Below are 13,775 nucleotides of genomic sequence, written 5' to 3'. Positions count from 1 at the left end.
TGGATCAACGTCCCATAACAAAATCTAGTATGAATAACCTGTAATGTTATTCAAGAAAGTCACACAGGACCTCCTTGAACTTTTTTTTAGAGAATTAAGTATTACAAGGTCATGTGGTAGAGAGTTCCATACCTCACACAATAAAACATTGCCATCTAACTTCCTTTAGACAAAGCGAATTAGGAGCTTGATGCTAGAGTAGTTGAATTAAAACTGAAAAAAAATATTAACACAGCAAAAAAGAGGAACAGTATTTATTCTCCAGCCCAGGTCTCAAAACGAATGCACTAATCAGGATGAAGCAAACCATATAATAAAGGCAGGGGCAGCACAGGTGCAAAATACTGATGAGACAACCAACTCATAACCTACCAATTCTTGGAGGGGGTCATTGCTTAGTATTAAAACTGCACACAAAAAATGGCTTGTATAGGTCACTGATCACACACAGATTGTTAGGGGAATGGTTGCAAACAACTTTATTAAATAATGGAAAGCAAACGAACCCGGGGTCCGTGATGCAGCCTGGAGGACTGCGGACGAACACCTTCCGGGTAAGAAGGTAAAACAACCAACTGAAATAACAATCCCCCCCGTGTTACTGCACACCGGAACGGGAATAGGGATTCGCTCCGTTAACTGCACGAGAGATGTGCGACAAATAATGGAGCCGTAGCCCTGTTAACTGCACAGAGGCTACGCAGCAGGCGCTCGGATGCGTGTGTGATTCACGCCGGCTTATACGTGCTCCCAGCCGGCTTGCTACCGGACTGAGGAGTATCTCTCCACGTGGCTAACAGGCGGTGCCGGGAATACGGAGTCCGCAGTCTGCTCGGGGTGTATAGCGACCCCCTTGTTGGAGCCAGAGTGTCAGACGAAGCTACCTGCCTCCCTCCATCTAAGGCTGTCTATCCCCTGCTAAACCTGCCTGTCAGAAGCTATAACAGCAAAAGCACACGTGGAGCCGAAACGACCAAGCGTCCACACAATAACACCAACTCAGCTCAATGATCAGAGTGCGCCGCCATGTTTGTGGGCGTGCTATTTAAATATTAAATATTAAGCCCTGCCCATCGTCACATTATTGGTGACGTCACCCGCGACCAATCAGGCGGTGCCAGGTCACCGGATCAGCTGACTCCCAAACCACTAATCACGGTCCGCCATGTCACGGGCATGCTCAGTGCAGTGTATCCTGGACTTAGGCTGTAACAGCCCTGTTTCCCTCCGCAACCTATCTTTCATGTTGCTAGGAACAAAGACCCAAGAGACAGCTTGTACATCTCGTGCACCAGCTAGGCGTTGGGACTGACGATGATGCTGAGCAGCATCTGGACCGGAACGGGAGACCACAGAATCCACTGATGATTCTGAACCCATTTCAGATCCAGAAAACACCTGACGCCTAACACAGATAGTGCTCAATATAGGGTTTACAGCCTATTAGTGACCCTCATACTGTTAGATTAGGCAGGCTGCAAAGCACTATCTAAGTGCACCCCATGAGGACAGACCCCCTAGTTTACAAATCCAGCATTGATGGGCTTGTCTGAACCCTGAATAAAAATAACGTGCAAAATCTATATATGAGGTACTGGTAGATATTTTGGCGCTGGTCACGCACAGTGTCTGGTTTACAGCCTATTAGTGACGCCCATACTATTAGATTAGGCAGGCTATGCTCCCCTCATACACCTTACCACGGTGTGTAGTGTGACATGGAGCTAAACCCCCTGTCTTCTTAAGAATAAGGCTGCGAAAACCCTTCTCTTTATTGATAGTAGAGAAACCTCCATACAGTAGATGCGGAAAACATACGATGAACCCCAGTATTGTACCACATAGATAGGGCTCTTACCGGCTAAGCTTGGAGCAGGCTGTGTGCACAGAGCCCAAGATACAAAACTGTAGGGATGTGGACTGTCTTACCCTGTTCCTGCCCCTGAAGACAACAAACGCGTCATGTGAATACTGTCTTGCGGTTTTATATCTAAAAGTGATATGTGTCTTATGTAATGTATAATGGTGATGTAACAGCATGTGAAGTGTTAATGCATAATGTGAGTATAGCATAAGATAAGCTTAGGATACCATAAGACATAAGTATAACATAAACCCTAAAATACAAATTTTATTAAATCTCTTTAAAATCGGGACATGCGGCATAAAGATGATCCGCATCAGTATTGCACTTTATCAAGATAAGTTCCTTTTATTGTTTAGTCTTGTGATCATTTATGTCATTGATACCTCTATGGGTGATTAATTCCAGGGCTGGCTAGGGTTATCCAGGGATAGCCGCCGTGGAGCGGGGGCGCCACAGTGTCAACATTAACTAGGGTGTCACCCTCCACTATAAGGCAGGTAATCAGCATCTAGGGTGTTGAACAGGGCTGATTGTAGCCTTTGTTTGGATGCCCGAATGTATCCTTTGGCTTGGAGGTCCAAAGATATTAGGAACGTTCTTGGGTGTTTTTATAAATTTGCACATTGTCACTTTATTCACTGTTGTCACTTTAATCATTTAGTACACACTGAGGATTGATTGTTTGATGTGATATCTGTACCAGTTTCTGGTAGACTGTCAGATCTTTGGTCTATGTAAGTACGAATAAGGGACTTTTAGGGTCTAGGGGCAGCTGCCGTTCAGCAAGGGTGCCATTGTCATCTATATGTAGGATGCCCATCTCCGTTGACATGCAGGTTCAGGCTAGGGTATCTATAGGGTGAGTTTTATTGAAGTACAGTGGGTACGGAAAGCATTCAGACCCCTTTAAATTTTTCACTCTTTGTTTCATTGCAGCCATTTGGTAAATTCTAAAAAGTTCATTTTTTTCTCATTAAAGTCCACTCTGCACCCCATGTTGACTGAAAAAAACAGAAATGTAGAAATTTTTGCAAATTTATTAAAAAAGGAAAACTGAAATATCACATGGTCATAAGTATTCAGACCCTTTGCTCATATTTAAGTCACATGCTGTCCATTTCCTTGTGATCCTCCTTGAGATGGTTCTACTCTTTCATTGGAGTCCAGCTGTGTTTAATTAAACTGATAGGACTTGATTTGGAAAGGCACACACCTGTCTATATAAGACCTCACAGCTCACAGTGCATGTCAGACCAAATGACCAGTATTGAGTAGAAGCCCCCTTTTGAGCTAGTGCATCCATGAGCCTTCTTGGGAATGATGCAACAAGTTTTTCACACCTGGATTTGGGGTTCCTCTGCCATTCTTCCTTGCAGATCCTCTCCAGTTCTGTCAGGTTGGATGGTGAACGTTGGTGGACAGCCATTTTCAGGTCTCTCCAGAGATGTTCAATTGGGTTTAGGTCAGGGCTCTGGCTAGGCCAGTCTAGAATGGTCACAGAGTTGTTCTGAAGCCACTCCTTTGTTATTTTAACTGTGTGCATAGGGTCATTGTCTTGTTGGAAGGTGAACCTTCGGCCAAGTCTGAGGTCCAGAGCACTCTGGAAGAGGTTTTCATCCAGGATATCTGTGTACTTGGCCACATTCATGTTTCTTTCAATTCCAACCAGTCGTCCTGTCCCTGCAGCTGAAAAACACCCCCATGATGCTGCCACCACCATGTTTCACTGTTGGGATTGTATTGGGCAGGTGATGAGCAGTGCCTGGTTTTCTCCACACATACCCCTTAGAATTATCACCAAAAAGTTCTATCTTAGTCTCATCAGACCAAAGAATCTTATTTCTCATAGACTGGGAGTCCTTCATGTGTTTTTAAGCAAACTCTGTGCAGGCTTTCATATGTCTTGCACTGAGGAGAGGCTTCCGTTGGGCCACTCTGCCATAAAGGCTCGACTTGTGGAGGGCTGCAGTGATAGTTGACTTTATGCAACTTTCTCCCATCTCCCTACTGCATCTTTGGAGCTCAGCCACAGTGATCTTGGGGTTCATCTTTACCTCTCTCACCAAGGCTCTTCTCCCACGATTGCTCAGTTGAGCTGGACGGCCAGGTCTAGGAAGACTTCTGGTGGTCCCAAACTTTTTCCACTTAAGGATTATGGAGGCCACTGTGTTCTTAGGACCCTTGACTAATGCAGAAATTCTTTTGTAAACTTGGCCAGATCTGTGCCTTGCCACAATTCTGTCTCTAAGCTCCTTTGGCAGTGTCAGGATGCCAGGTTTAATTTTACTTTGCCAGTAGTTTTTCCCTTAGCCAAGATGGCTTCCATTGCCTCACTGGGGTCATGTGTTTCCTGCCTGTGGACCTACTTAAACTGCATGTGTTGCAATCATGCCTTGCCTGAGTATTGTGTGCTTTTAGCTTTCTACTCACCTGTGCTAGCCCTCTGAATAGAGTCTTGCTGACCTTGTGTTTACTCCTAGTCATCCGCTGAAAGGATTGCTGCCTGAATCCTCTGCTAAGGGGACTTCTGCTGAAAGGAACCGCTGGCTGTTGTTCACTCACGCTGGGATCTCTGAACTTTTGTCTTCCTGAAGAAAACTTCTCCTGGATCTCTACACCTCTGGTATTGTCACCATCTTGCTCTGTGTTTAAATACCCGGCTCCAGCTCTGCTTAAGACATCGCTGTTTCCTCCACTGCACCTCCTGCATTCTTCAATATCCAGATCCATATTCCAGTTTGTCTTCTCTTCTGCACTACGTGAGTCCACAATCAACTGAGGAATGCCTACGTCTGCTTACTATCCTTATTTCTGTTTGCATATTACTGTACCTAAGTAAACTTGAACTATGGTTAACTTTTGCATACCCTAATAGTAATGAAGGCCGTGCCTTACAGATTAGGTTCTAAGAAGTATTGTTTGGAATGAACTTACCTTCATAAACTGTTTGCTGTGATCTTTTGCACTTGAGTTTAAAATAGACTTTCACACTACTCTTGTCTCAGTCTCTGCTTTTGGCCCACGCCATTGGACTTCAGGGTATCTACTAACATCGTAACAGGCAGTTCCTTTGAGCTCATGATTCTCATTTGGTCTGCCATGCACTGTGAGCTGTGAGGTCTTATATAGACAGGTGTGTGCCTTTCCAAATCAAGTCCTATCAGTTTAATTAAACACAGCTGGACTCCAATGAAAGAGTAGAACCATCTCAAGGAGGATCACAAGAAATGGACAGCATGTGACTTAAATATGAGCAAAGGGTCTGAATACTTATGACCATGTGATATTTCAGTTTTCCTTTTTTAATAAATTTGCAAAAATTTCTACATTTCTGGTTTTTTTCAGTCAAGATGGGGTGCACAGTGTACTTTAATGAGAAAAAAAAAGAACTTTTTAGAATTTACCAAATGGCTGCAATGAAACAAAGAGTGAAAGATGTAAAGGGGTCTGAATGCTTTCCGTACCCACTGTATATAGTACTCAATGTTCCAGGCAGTGGGAGGCATTACTGGGATCCAGAGCAGTCGCTCCAGTCACGTCCAGAGCCTAAGGTCTGGCATAGGAGCTGCCGGACACTTTGTGTGCTCTGAAGTACAAAGGAAGATGGACAGGGACCTGCATAGATGGAAGTTGAAGGCCAGTCCCGGGTGCACTGCAGAGGTGGACGAGAAATACAGGATGAGCTAGCAACAGGGCTGAAGAGGAGTTATGCTAAGAAGGAGGATAATGTGAATTGCTGTGCCTTATCCCATCTGTACCCACCTGATGAACTTGAACTGTCAAGTATATGTTTGACTGTTACAAAGAACTTCGTGTTCCCTAAATTGTGAGCGGCGGCTTCTGAGGACAGAAGCCTGAAGGCAGTGGAGGCCTGCGGCCTACAAGAGAGTGTGCTGCACCCCACACCCTAGAGCACACTGGGACTGGGACACCCATTGTCTGTAAAGTGCCAGAGCGAAATCAGACCGACGTTCAGTCACGACTACCGCTCTGTGCCACTTTACAAGATGAGTGATAAGGGAACTTCTCCATCAGAAGAGAAGAGGAAATAATGGTCGCTGCCCAAACTGTGACAAGAACAGGACCACAATGCAACAAGAACTGTCTCACAATGCTCTTGGAACTTTCCCATAATGCATTGCAAATTGAAACTAGAGCAAATACATTAAATCACTAGCAGACAGTGCCGTTATCAAACAATAAAAAAGAGACAGGATTCAAATGCAAGCAACATAATGTCAGAACTGATATACACATAAAGTGACTAGATTCCCTGGATAGCTAAATTCGCTGCTGAGGCAAGAACACGGGCTGCCCAGCACTATTTAAGTGCACCCCATGAAGATAGACACTCTAATTTACAAGGCCATAACATATAGGTGCATCTCACAAAATTAGAATATCATCAAAAAGTTAATTTATTTCAGTTCTTCAATGCAAAAAGTGAACCTCATATATTATATAGAGTCATTACAAACACAGTGATCTATTTCAAGTGTTTATTTCTGTTAATGTTGATGATTATGGCTTATAGCCAATGAAAACACAAAAGTCATTAACTCAGTAAATTAAAATAATTAACAAAAAACACCTGCAAAGACTTCCTAAGCATTTAAAAAGGTCCCTTAGTCTGTTTTAGTAGGCTCCACAATCATGACAATCATGATGAAGACTGCTGGCTTGATAGATGTCCAGAGTTCCAATTTTCATTTGAAATCAAGGTCCCAGAGTCTGGAAGAAGAGTGGAGAGGCCACAATCCAAGCTGCTTGAGGTCTAGTGTGAAGTTTCCACAATCAGTGATGGTTTGGGGAGCCGTGTCATCTGCTGGTGTAGGTCCACTGTGTTTTTTCAACACCAAAGTCAGCGCAGCCGTCTACCAGGAAATTTTAGAGCACTTCATGCTTCCCTCTGCCACAGTATCAAGCTACCAGGAGGGCAAAGGGGGCGGTGGCCCCGGGCCCCTCGCTCTTAGGGGGCCCATCCAGGGCTACGCCAGTGTAACTGTATCTAGCATGCCTCTGGTGCCAGCATCGGGCCCCACTGCCCGCCACCGCCGCAAGTTTACTGATGAGAGAGGGAGCGCGGATCTCTCTCCCATTAGTCCCTTCTGTGACTGACGTCTCTGACATCATCACTTGGCGCCCAGCCCGCTGTGCTGAAGATGTGTGCGTGCTGGGTGCTCTGAGCAGCGAGGGAACCAGGAGGAGAGATGAGTACTGTTTATTTATTTTTTGCCGGGTGGGGGGCGGCATTATATTACAGACTCTGCCTATGGGAAGGGGGAGGTGCATTATACTACAGACTCTGCCTATGGGGGAGCATTATCCTAAAGACTCTGCCCACAGAGAGGGGGGGCATTATACTAAAGACTCTGCCTATGGGGAGGGGGGGCATTATACTACAGACTGTCTATGGGGAGGGGGGGAGCATTATACTAAAGCCTCTGTCTATGGGGGGGCATTCTACTACAGACTCTGCCTATGGGGGGCATTATACTACAGACTCTGTTTATGAGCAGGGGAGAGCAGTAGACTACAGACTCTGCCTATGGGGGGACATTGTACTACAGACTCTGCCTATAAGAGGGGGAGCATTATACTACAGACTCTGCCTATGGGGGGTGCATTTTACTACAGACTCTGCCTATAGGTGGGGCATTATACTACAGACGCTGCCTATGAGATGGGGGGGGGGCATTATATCACAGACTCTGCCTATGAGGAGGGGGGGCACATTATACTACAGACTCTGCCTATGAGATGGGGGGGCATTATACTAAAGATTCTGCCTATGAGGAGGGGGGGATTATACTACAGACTCTGACTATGAGGAGGGGGGAGCATTATACTACAGACTCTGCCTATGGGGGGGCATTATACTACAGACTCTGCCTATAAGGAGGGGGGGAGCATTATACTACAGACTCTGCCTATGGGGGGGACATTGTACTACAGACTCTGCCTATAAGAGGGGGAGCATTATACTACAGACTCTGCCTATGGGGGGTGCATTTTACTACAGACTCTGCCTTTAGGGGGGGCATTATACTACAGGCGCTGCCTATGAGATGGGGGGGCATTATACCACAGACTCTGCCTATGAGGAGGGGGGGCACATTACACTACAGACTCTGCCTATGAGATGGGGGGGGGGGCATTATACTACAGATTCTGCCTATGAGGAGGGGGGGGCATTATACTACAGACTCTGCCTATGAGGAGGGGGGAGCATTATACTACAGACTCTGCCTATGGGGGGGGCATTATACTGCAGACTCTGCCTATGGGGGGGCATTATACCACAGACTCTGCCTATGAGGAGGGGGGGAGCATTATACTACAGACTCTGCCTATGGGGGGGAGCTTTATACTACAGACTCTGTCAATGGGGGGAGCATTTTACTACAGACTCTGCCTATAGGGGCGCATTATACTATACGAAGGACTATGGGGAGTGCATTATACTATATTGAGGACTATCTGGTGCATTATACTATATGTAGGCTATTTATACAGTGTGGGAGATAATGTGGGTTCTTTGAACAGCGTGGGGGCCATCATACAGTGTGGGAGATAATGTGGGGTCTTTGTATAGTGTGGAGGCCATCATACAGTGTTGGAGCCATCAGCTTGGGGGCTACTAAGGGGTCAGTATACTTTGTGGGGGTACTATACAGTGAGGGGGAATTATATCGTGAATAGGAGAACATCATACTGGTTAGAGCGGAGCTCTACATGGGGGGAGACTCAGGACATTATTAAATCTTAGGTGGGCACTTATTGTTATAGGGGAACTCAGGTTATCGTGACTGTCGAAGGGGCACTATTACTTTCTAGGGGGCACAATGTGGGCACTGTTTTCTAGGACACTTGCACACGGCATTACTTTATTTTAGAGGTTTGTTTTACCATCTAGAGGGCACACAGTAGGTGCAGTAATAGGGACACATTTTGCAGCAGAGGCTCAGTATTGGGGTATCAGCAGGATGAGAAGTTTGTGCAGGTTGGGGATAGATGTGGTCAGTGCCTGAAATGTAAGGAGTCAAATGTGTCTTTGTTGTGATCTCTGCATACCTGAGACTCTGAGTCCTGGCTGGAGAAGTTGTCGTGTCGGTCTGGGCCAGATGGAAAAGACGGGAAAAGTGAACAATTTAATCAGAAAGAACGTCAGCTGTAAGGTACTATATATAACTGAGCTGTGATCTCTTATATGTTTTGTAGGACTGGCATCTATCAATATATGTCACCATATGGCGGTAATATCAGTGCTGGTCTTTGTATAGAGATTATTTTTAGTAACAGCGCGGTCATCTGCTGAGGTTCTCCTACATCAACTATCTGGGTGCGCCGCTATAGTTGGAATCAGGGTTACCTGGTTAGAGGCCCACTCAGAAGTTTCGGCCCCCTGAACCAAAACCTTAGCTACGCCAAGCTTTTTGGAGATGGAAATTTCATTCTCCAGCAGGACTTGGCCCCTGTCCACACTGACAAAAGTACTAATACCTGGTTTAAAACAACAGTATCACTGTGCTTGATTGGCAGCAAACTCACCTGACCTTAACCCCATAAAGAATCTATGGGGTATTGTCAAGAGGAAAATGAGAGACACCAGACCCAACAATGCAGACGAGCTGAAGGCTTCTATCAAAGCCACCTGGGCTTCCATAACCCCTCAGCAGTGTCACAGGCTGATCGCCTCCATGCCACATTGCCACATTGATGCAGTAATTGATGTAAAAGGATCCCCGACCAAGTATTGAGGGCATTTATTGAACATACATTTCAGTAGGATAACATTTTGGATTTTGAAAACATTTTTCAAGCTGTTGTTATAAGGTATTCTAATTAATTGAAATAATGACTTTTGAGTTTTCATTGGCTGTAAGCCATAATCATCAATATTAGCAGAAATAAACACGTGAAATAGATCACTCTGTGTGTAATGGCTCTATGTAATATATGAGTTTCACGTTTTGTATTGAAGAACTGAAATAAATTAACTTTTCTGGTGATATTCTAATTTTGTGAGATGCACCTGTAGATGGGCTTGGCTGCACCCTGAATAAAAATAGCATGTAAAAAATATATATGATACATATGAGGTATTGGTCGATATTTTGGCCAAAATATACAAGCTCGCAACCTGCTCAAGGGTCCTCATACTTGCGAGTCCCTACACTAACATTAAAAGCAAAGTCACAAAAACAAGGAATTAAAGTTCCCACCAAAATTCAAGAATTAACACAGCAAATACAGCAACAATAATTACAAGGATGCAGCAAACCCATATAATGAAGAAGTCAGCAACACAGGTGCAAAATATTGATGAGACAACCACTCACAACCTACCAATTCATGGAGGGGGTGATTGCTTAGTATTAAAACTGCACACAAATAAGCCTTGTATAGGGCACTGGTCACACATAGGTAGTGCACAATGTCTGGCTTACAGCCTATTAGTGAAGCCCAAACTATTAGATTAGGCGGGCTGCCCAGCACTTTTTAAGTGCACCCCATGAAGACAGACACCCTAGTTTACAAGGCCAACATTGATGGGTCTGGCTGCACCCTGAATAAAAATAACGTGCAAAAAATATATATGATATATATGAGGTATTAGTAAATATTTTGGCCAAAATACACAAGCTCGCAACCCGCGTCAAGGGTCCTCATACTTGCGAGTCCCTACACTAACATTAAAAGCAAAGACAAATTTAAATTCCCACCAAAATTCAAGAATTAACACAGGAAAAAAGGGCAACAGTGTTTACCTGCCTAGGTCTCAGTACTAATCATGCCATATAATAACGATGACAGCAATACAGGTGCAAAATACTGATGCGACAACCACTCACATATTACCAATTAATGGAGGGGGGTGATTACATAGTATTAAAACTGCACACAAAATTATATGGGATTGCTACATCCTAATAGTGCATTAGTTCTGAGATCTGGGCAGGTAAATGCTATATTAATAATTGATTTTTTGAGGAAAGTTAAATTCTCTTTTGTTGGCTTTACTTTTAATCTAACTGAAATACACATAAGCTTTTTTCCTAAACATTAGGATCTGTGTAGAGCCATCAGCTCAAAAAGGCTTCCTTTGACAGACTTGGCATAAGCAGGTCAAAAGGAACCCTGATCTTTACCATTACACCCCTTTAGAGGAATGGAGACTTACCACATGCTCAGGGTTGCATCTACAGAGTAGCTGCTGGCCAGAGGAGCGAGCTTGAGGCTATAACTCTAACTAAAGCTTTTTTATTACTAAATGATGGGTTCTGTCTAAGGCCATTGGCTCAAAAAGACTTCCTCGGACAGACTTGGCGCAAGCTACTCCATTCTGCAGATCCCAAGGGAACCCTGGCCTTTACCATTACACCCCTGTACAGGGATAGATACTTACCATAGGCCCAGGGCTGCATCTACAGAGTAGCTGCTGGCCGGAGGAGCGAGCTTGAGGCTATAGTGGTTGATTCAACTCTAACTAAAGCTTTTTTTTCCTAAATACTGGGATCTGTTTAAGGCTGTTGGCTCAAACAGACTTCCTCGGACAGACTTGGCGCAAGCTACTCCATTCTGCAGATCCCAAGGGAACCCTGGTTTTTACCATTACACACCTGTACAGGGATAGATACTTACCATAGGCCCAGGGTTGCATCTACAGAGTAGCTGCTGGCCGGAGGAGTGCGCTTGAGGCTTGAGTAGTTGAATCAATCCTAACTAAAGAAAAACCTATCTAATGCCACTTTCTTGTTAGGACCTGTCTGAGGCCTATGGCTCAAAAAAGCTTCTTTGGAAAGACTTGGCAAAAGCCAGTCTATCCTACAGGTTCCAAAGGAACTCTGGCCTTCACTCTTACAGCCATGTACAGTGATAAAGACTTATTACAGGGCCTTAATTGCATCTACATAGTAGATGCTGACTGGAGGGGCAAACTTAAAGTTAGAATGGTTCAGCCAACCCTAACTATTGCTACTTTCTTAAATGTTAGGATATTTCTGAGGCCATTGGCTCAAACAGGCTTCCTTGGACAGACTTGGCGCAAGACACACCATTTCTGATGTTTCCAAATGAACCCTGGGCTTCACCCTTGAACCTCTATACAGGGACCGTTTCATAGTTTTAAGGTTGAAAGACACAAGTCTGTCAAGTTCAACCTAAAAGCTAATGTGTTGATCCAGAGGAAGGCAAAAACCCCATGAGGCAGATGCTAATTGCCCCATATTAGGGGAAAAATTCCTTCCCGACTCCACATATGGCAATCAGACTAGTTCCCTGGATCAACGTCCCATAACAAAATCTAGTACGGATAACCTGCAATTTTATATTATTTAATAAAGGCACACACATGCCCTCCTTGAATTTTTTTTAGAAAATTAAGTATTTCAATTTCATGTGGTAGAGAGTTTCATAACCTCATTGCTCACACAATAAAAATTTGCCAACTAACTTCCTTTAGACAAAGTGAATTAGGATCTTTATGCTAGAGTAATTGAATTAACTCTAACTGAAATAGATTAATGCTTTTTTCCTAAATGTTGAAATTTGTTTAAATCCATCAGCTCAAAAAGGCTTTCTCGGACAGACTTGGCGCAAGCTACTCCATTCTGCAGATCCCAAGGGAACCCTGGCCTTTACCATTACACCCCTGTACAGGGATAGATACTTACCATAGGCCCAGGGTTGCATCTACAGAGTAGCTGCTGGCCGGAGGAGCGAGCTTGAGGCTATAGTGGTTGATTCAACTCTAACTAAAGCTTTTTTTTCCTAAATACTGGGATCTGTTTAAGGCTGTTGGCTCAAACAGACTTCCTCGGACAGACTTGGCGCAAGCTACTCCATTCTGCAGATCCCAAGGGAACCCTGGTTTTTACCATTACACCCCTGTACAGGGATAGATACTTACCATAGGCCCAGGGTTGCATCTACAGAGTAGCTGCTGGCCGGAGGAGTGCGCTTGAGGCTTGAGTAGTTGAGTCAATCCTAACTAAAGAAAAACCTATCTAATGACACTTTCTTGTTAGGACCTGTCTGAGGCCTATGGCTCAAAAAAGCTTCTTTGGAAAAACTTGGCAAAAGCCAGTCTATCCTACAGGTTCCAAAGGAACTCTGACCTTCACTCTTACATCCCTGTACAGTGATAAAGACTTATTACAGGGCCTTGATTGCATCTACATAGTAGATGCTGACTGGAGGGGCAAACTTAAGGTTAGAATGGTTCAGCCAACCCTAACTATTGCTACTTTCTTAAATGTTAGGATATTTCTGAGGCCGTTGGCTCAAACAGGCTTCCTTGGACAGACTTGGTGCAAAACACACCATTTCTGATGTTTCCAAATGAACCCTGGGCTTCACCCTTGAACCTCTATACAGGGACCGTTTCATAGTTTTAAGGTTGAAAGACACAAGTCCATCAAGTTCAACCTAAAAGCTAATGTGTTGATCCAGAGGAAGGCAAAAACCCCATGAGGCAGATGCTAATTGCCCCATATTAGGGGAAAAATTCCTTCCCGACTCCACATATGGCAATCAGACTAGTTCCCTGGATCAACGTCCCATAACAAAATCTAGTACGGATAACCTGCAATTTTATATTATTCAAGAAAGGCACACACATGCCCTTCTTGAATTTTTTTTAGAAAATTAAGTATTTCAATTTCATGTGGTAGAGAGTTTCATAACCTCATTGCTCACACAATAAAAATTTGCCAACTAACTTCCTTTAGACAAAGTGAATTAGGATCTTTATGCTAGAGTAATTGAATTAACTCTAACTGAAATAGATTAATGCTTTTTTCCTAAATGTTGAAATTTGTTTAAATCCATCAGCTCAAAAAGGCTTTCTTGGACAGACTTGGCGCAAGCTACTCCATTCTGCAGATCCCAAGGGAACCCTGGCCTT

The sequence above is a fragment of the Phyllobates terribilis genome, unplaced genomic scaffold (assembly GCF_046119375.1).
Source record: "Phyllobates terribilis strain yellow unplaced genomic scaffold, ASM4611937v1 Scaffold_27__1_contigs__length_16484149, whole genome shotgun sequence".
Classification (NCBI taxonomy): Eukaryota; Metazoa; Chordata; class Amphibia; order Anura; family Dendrobatidae; genus Phyllobates; species Phyllobates terribilis.
Note: the sequence above shows the minus strand (reverse complement) of the source record.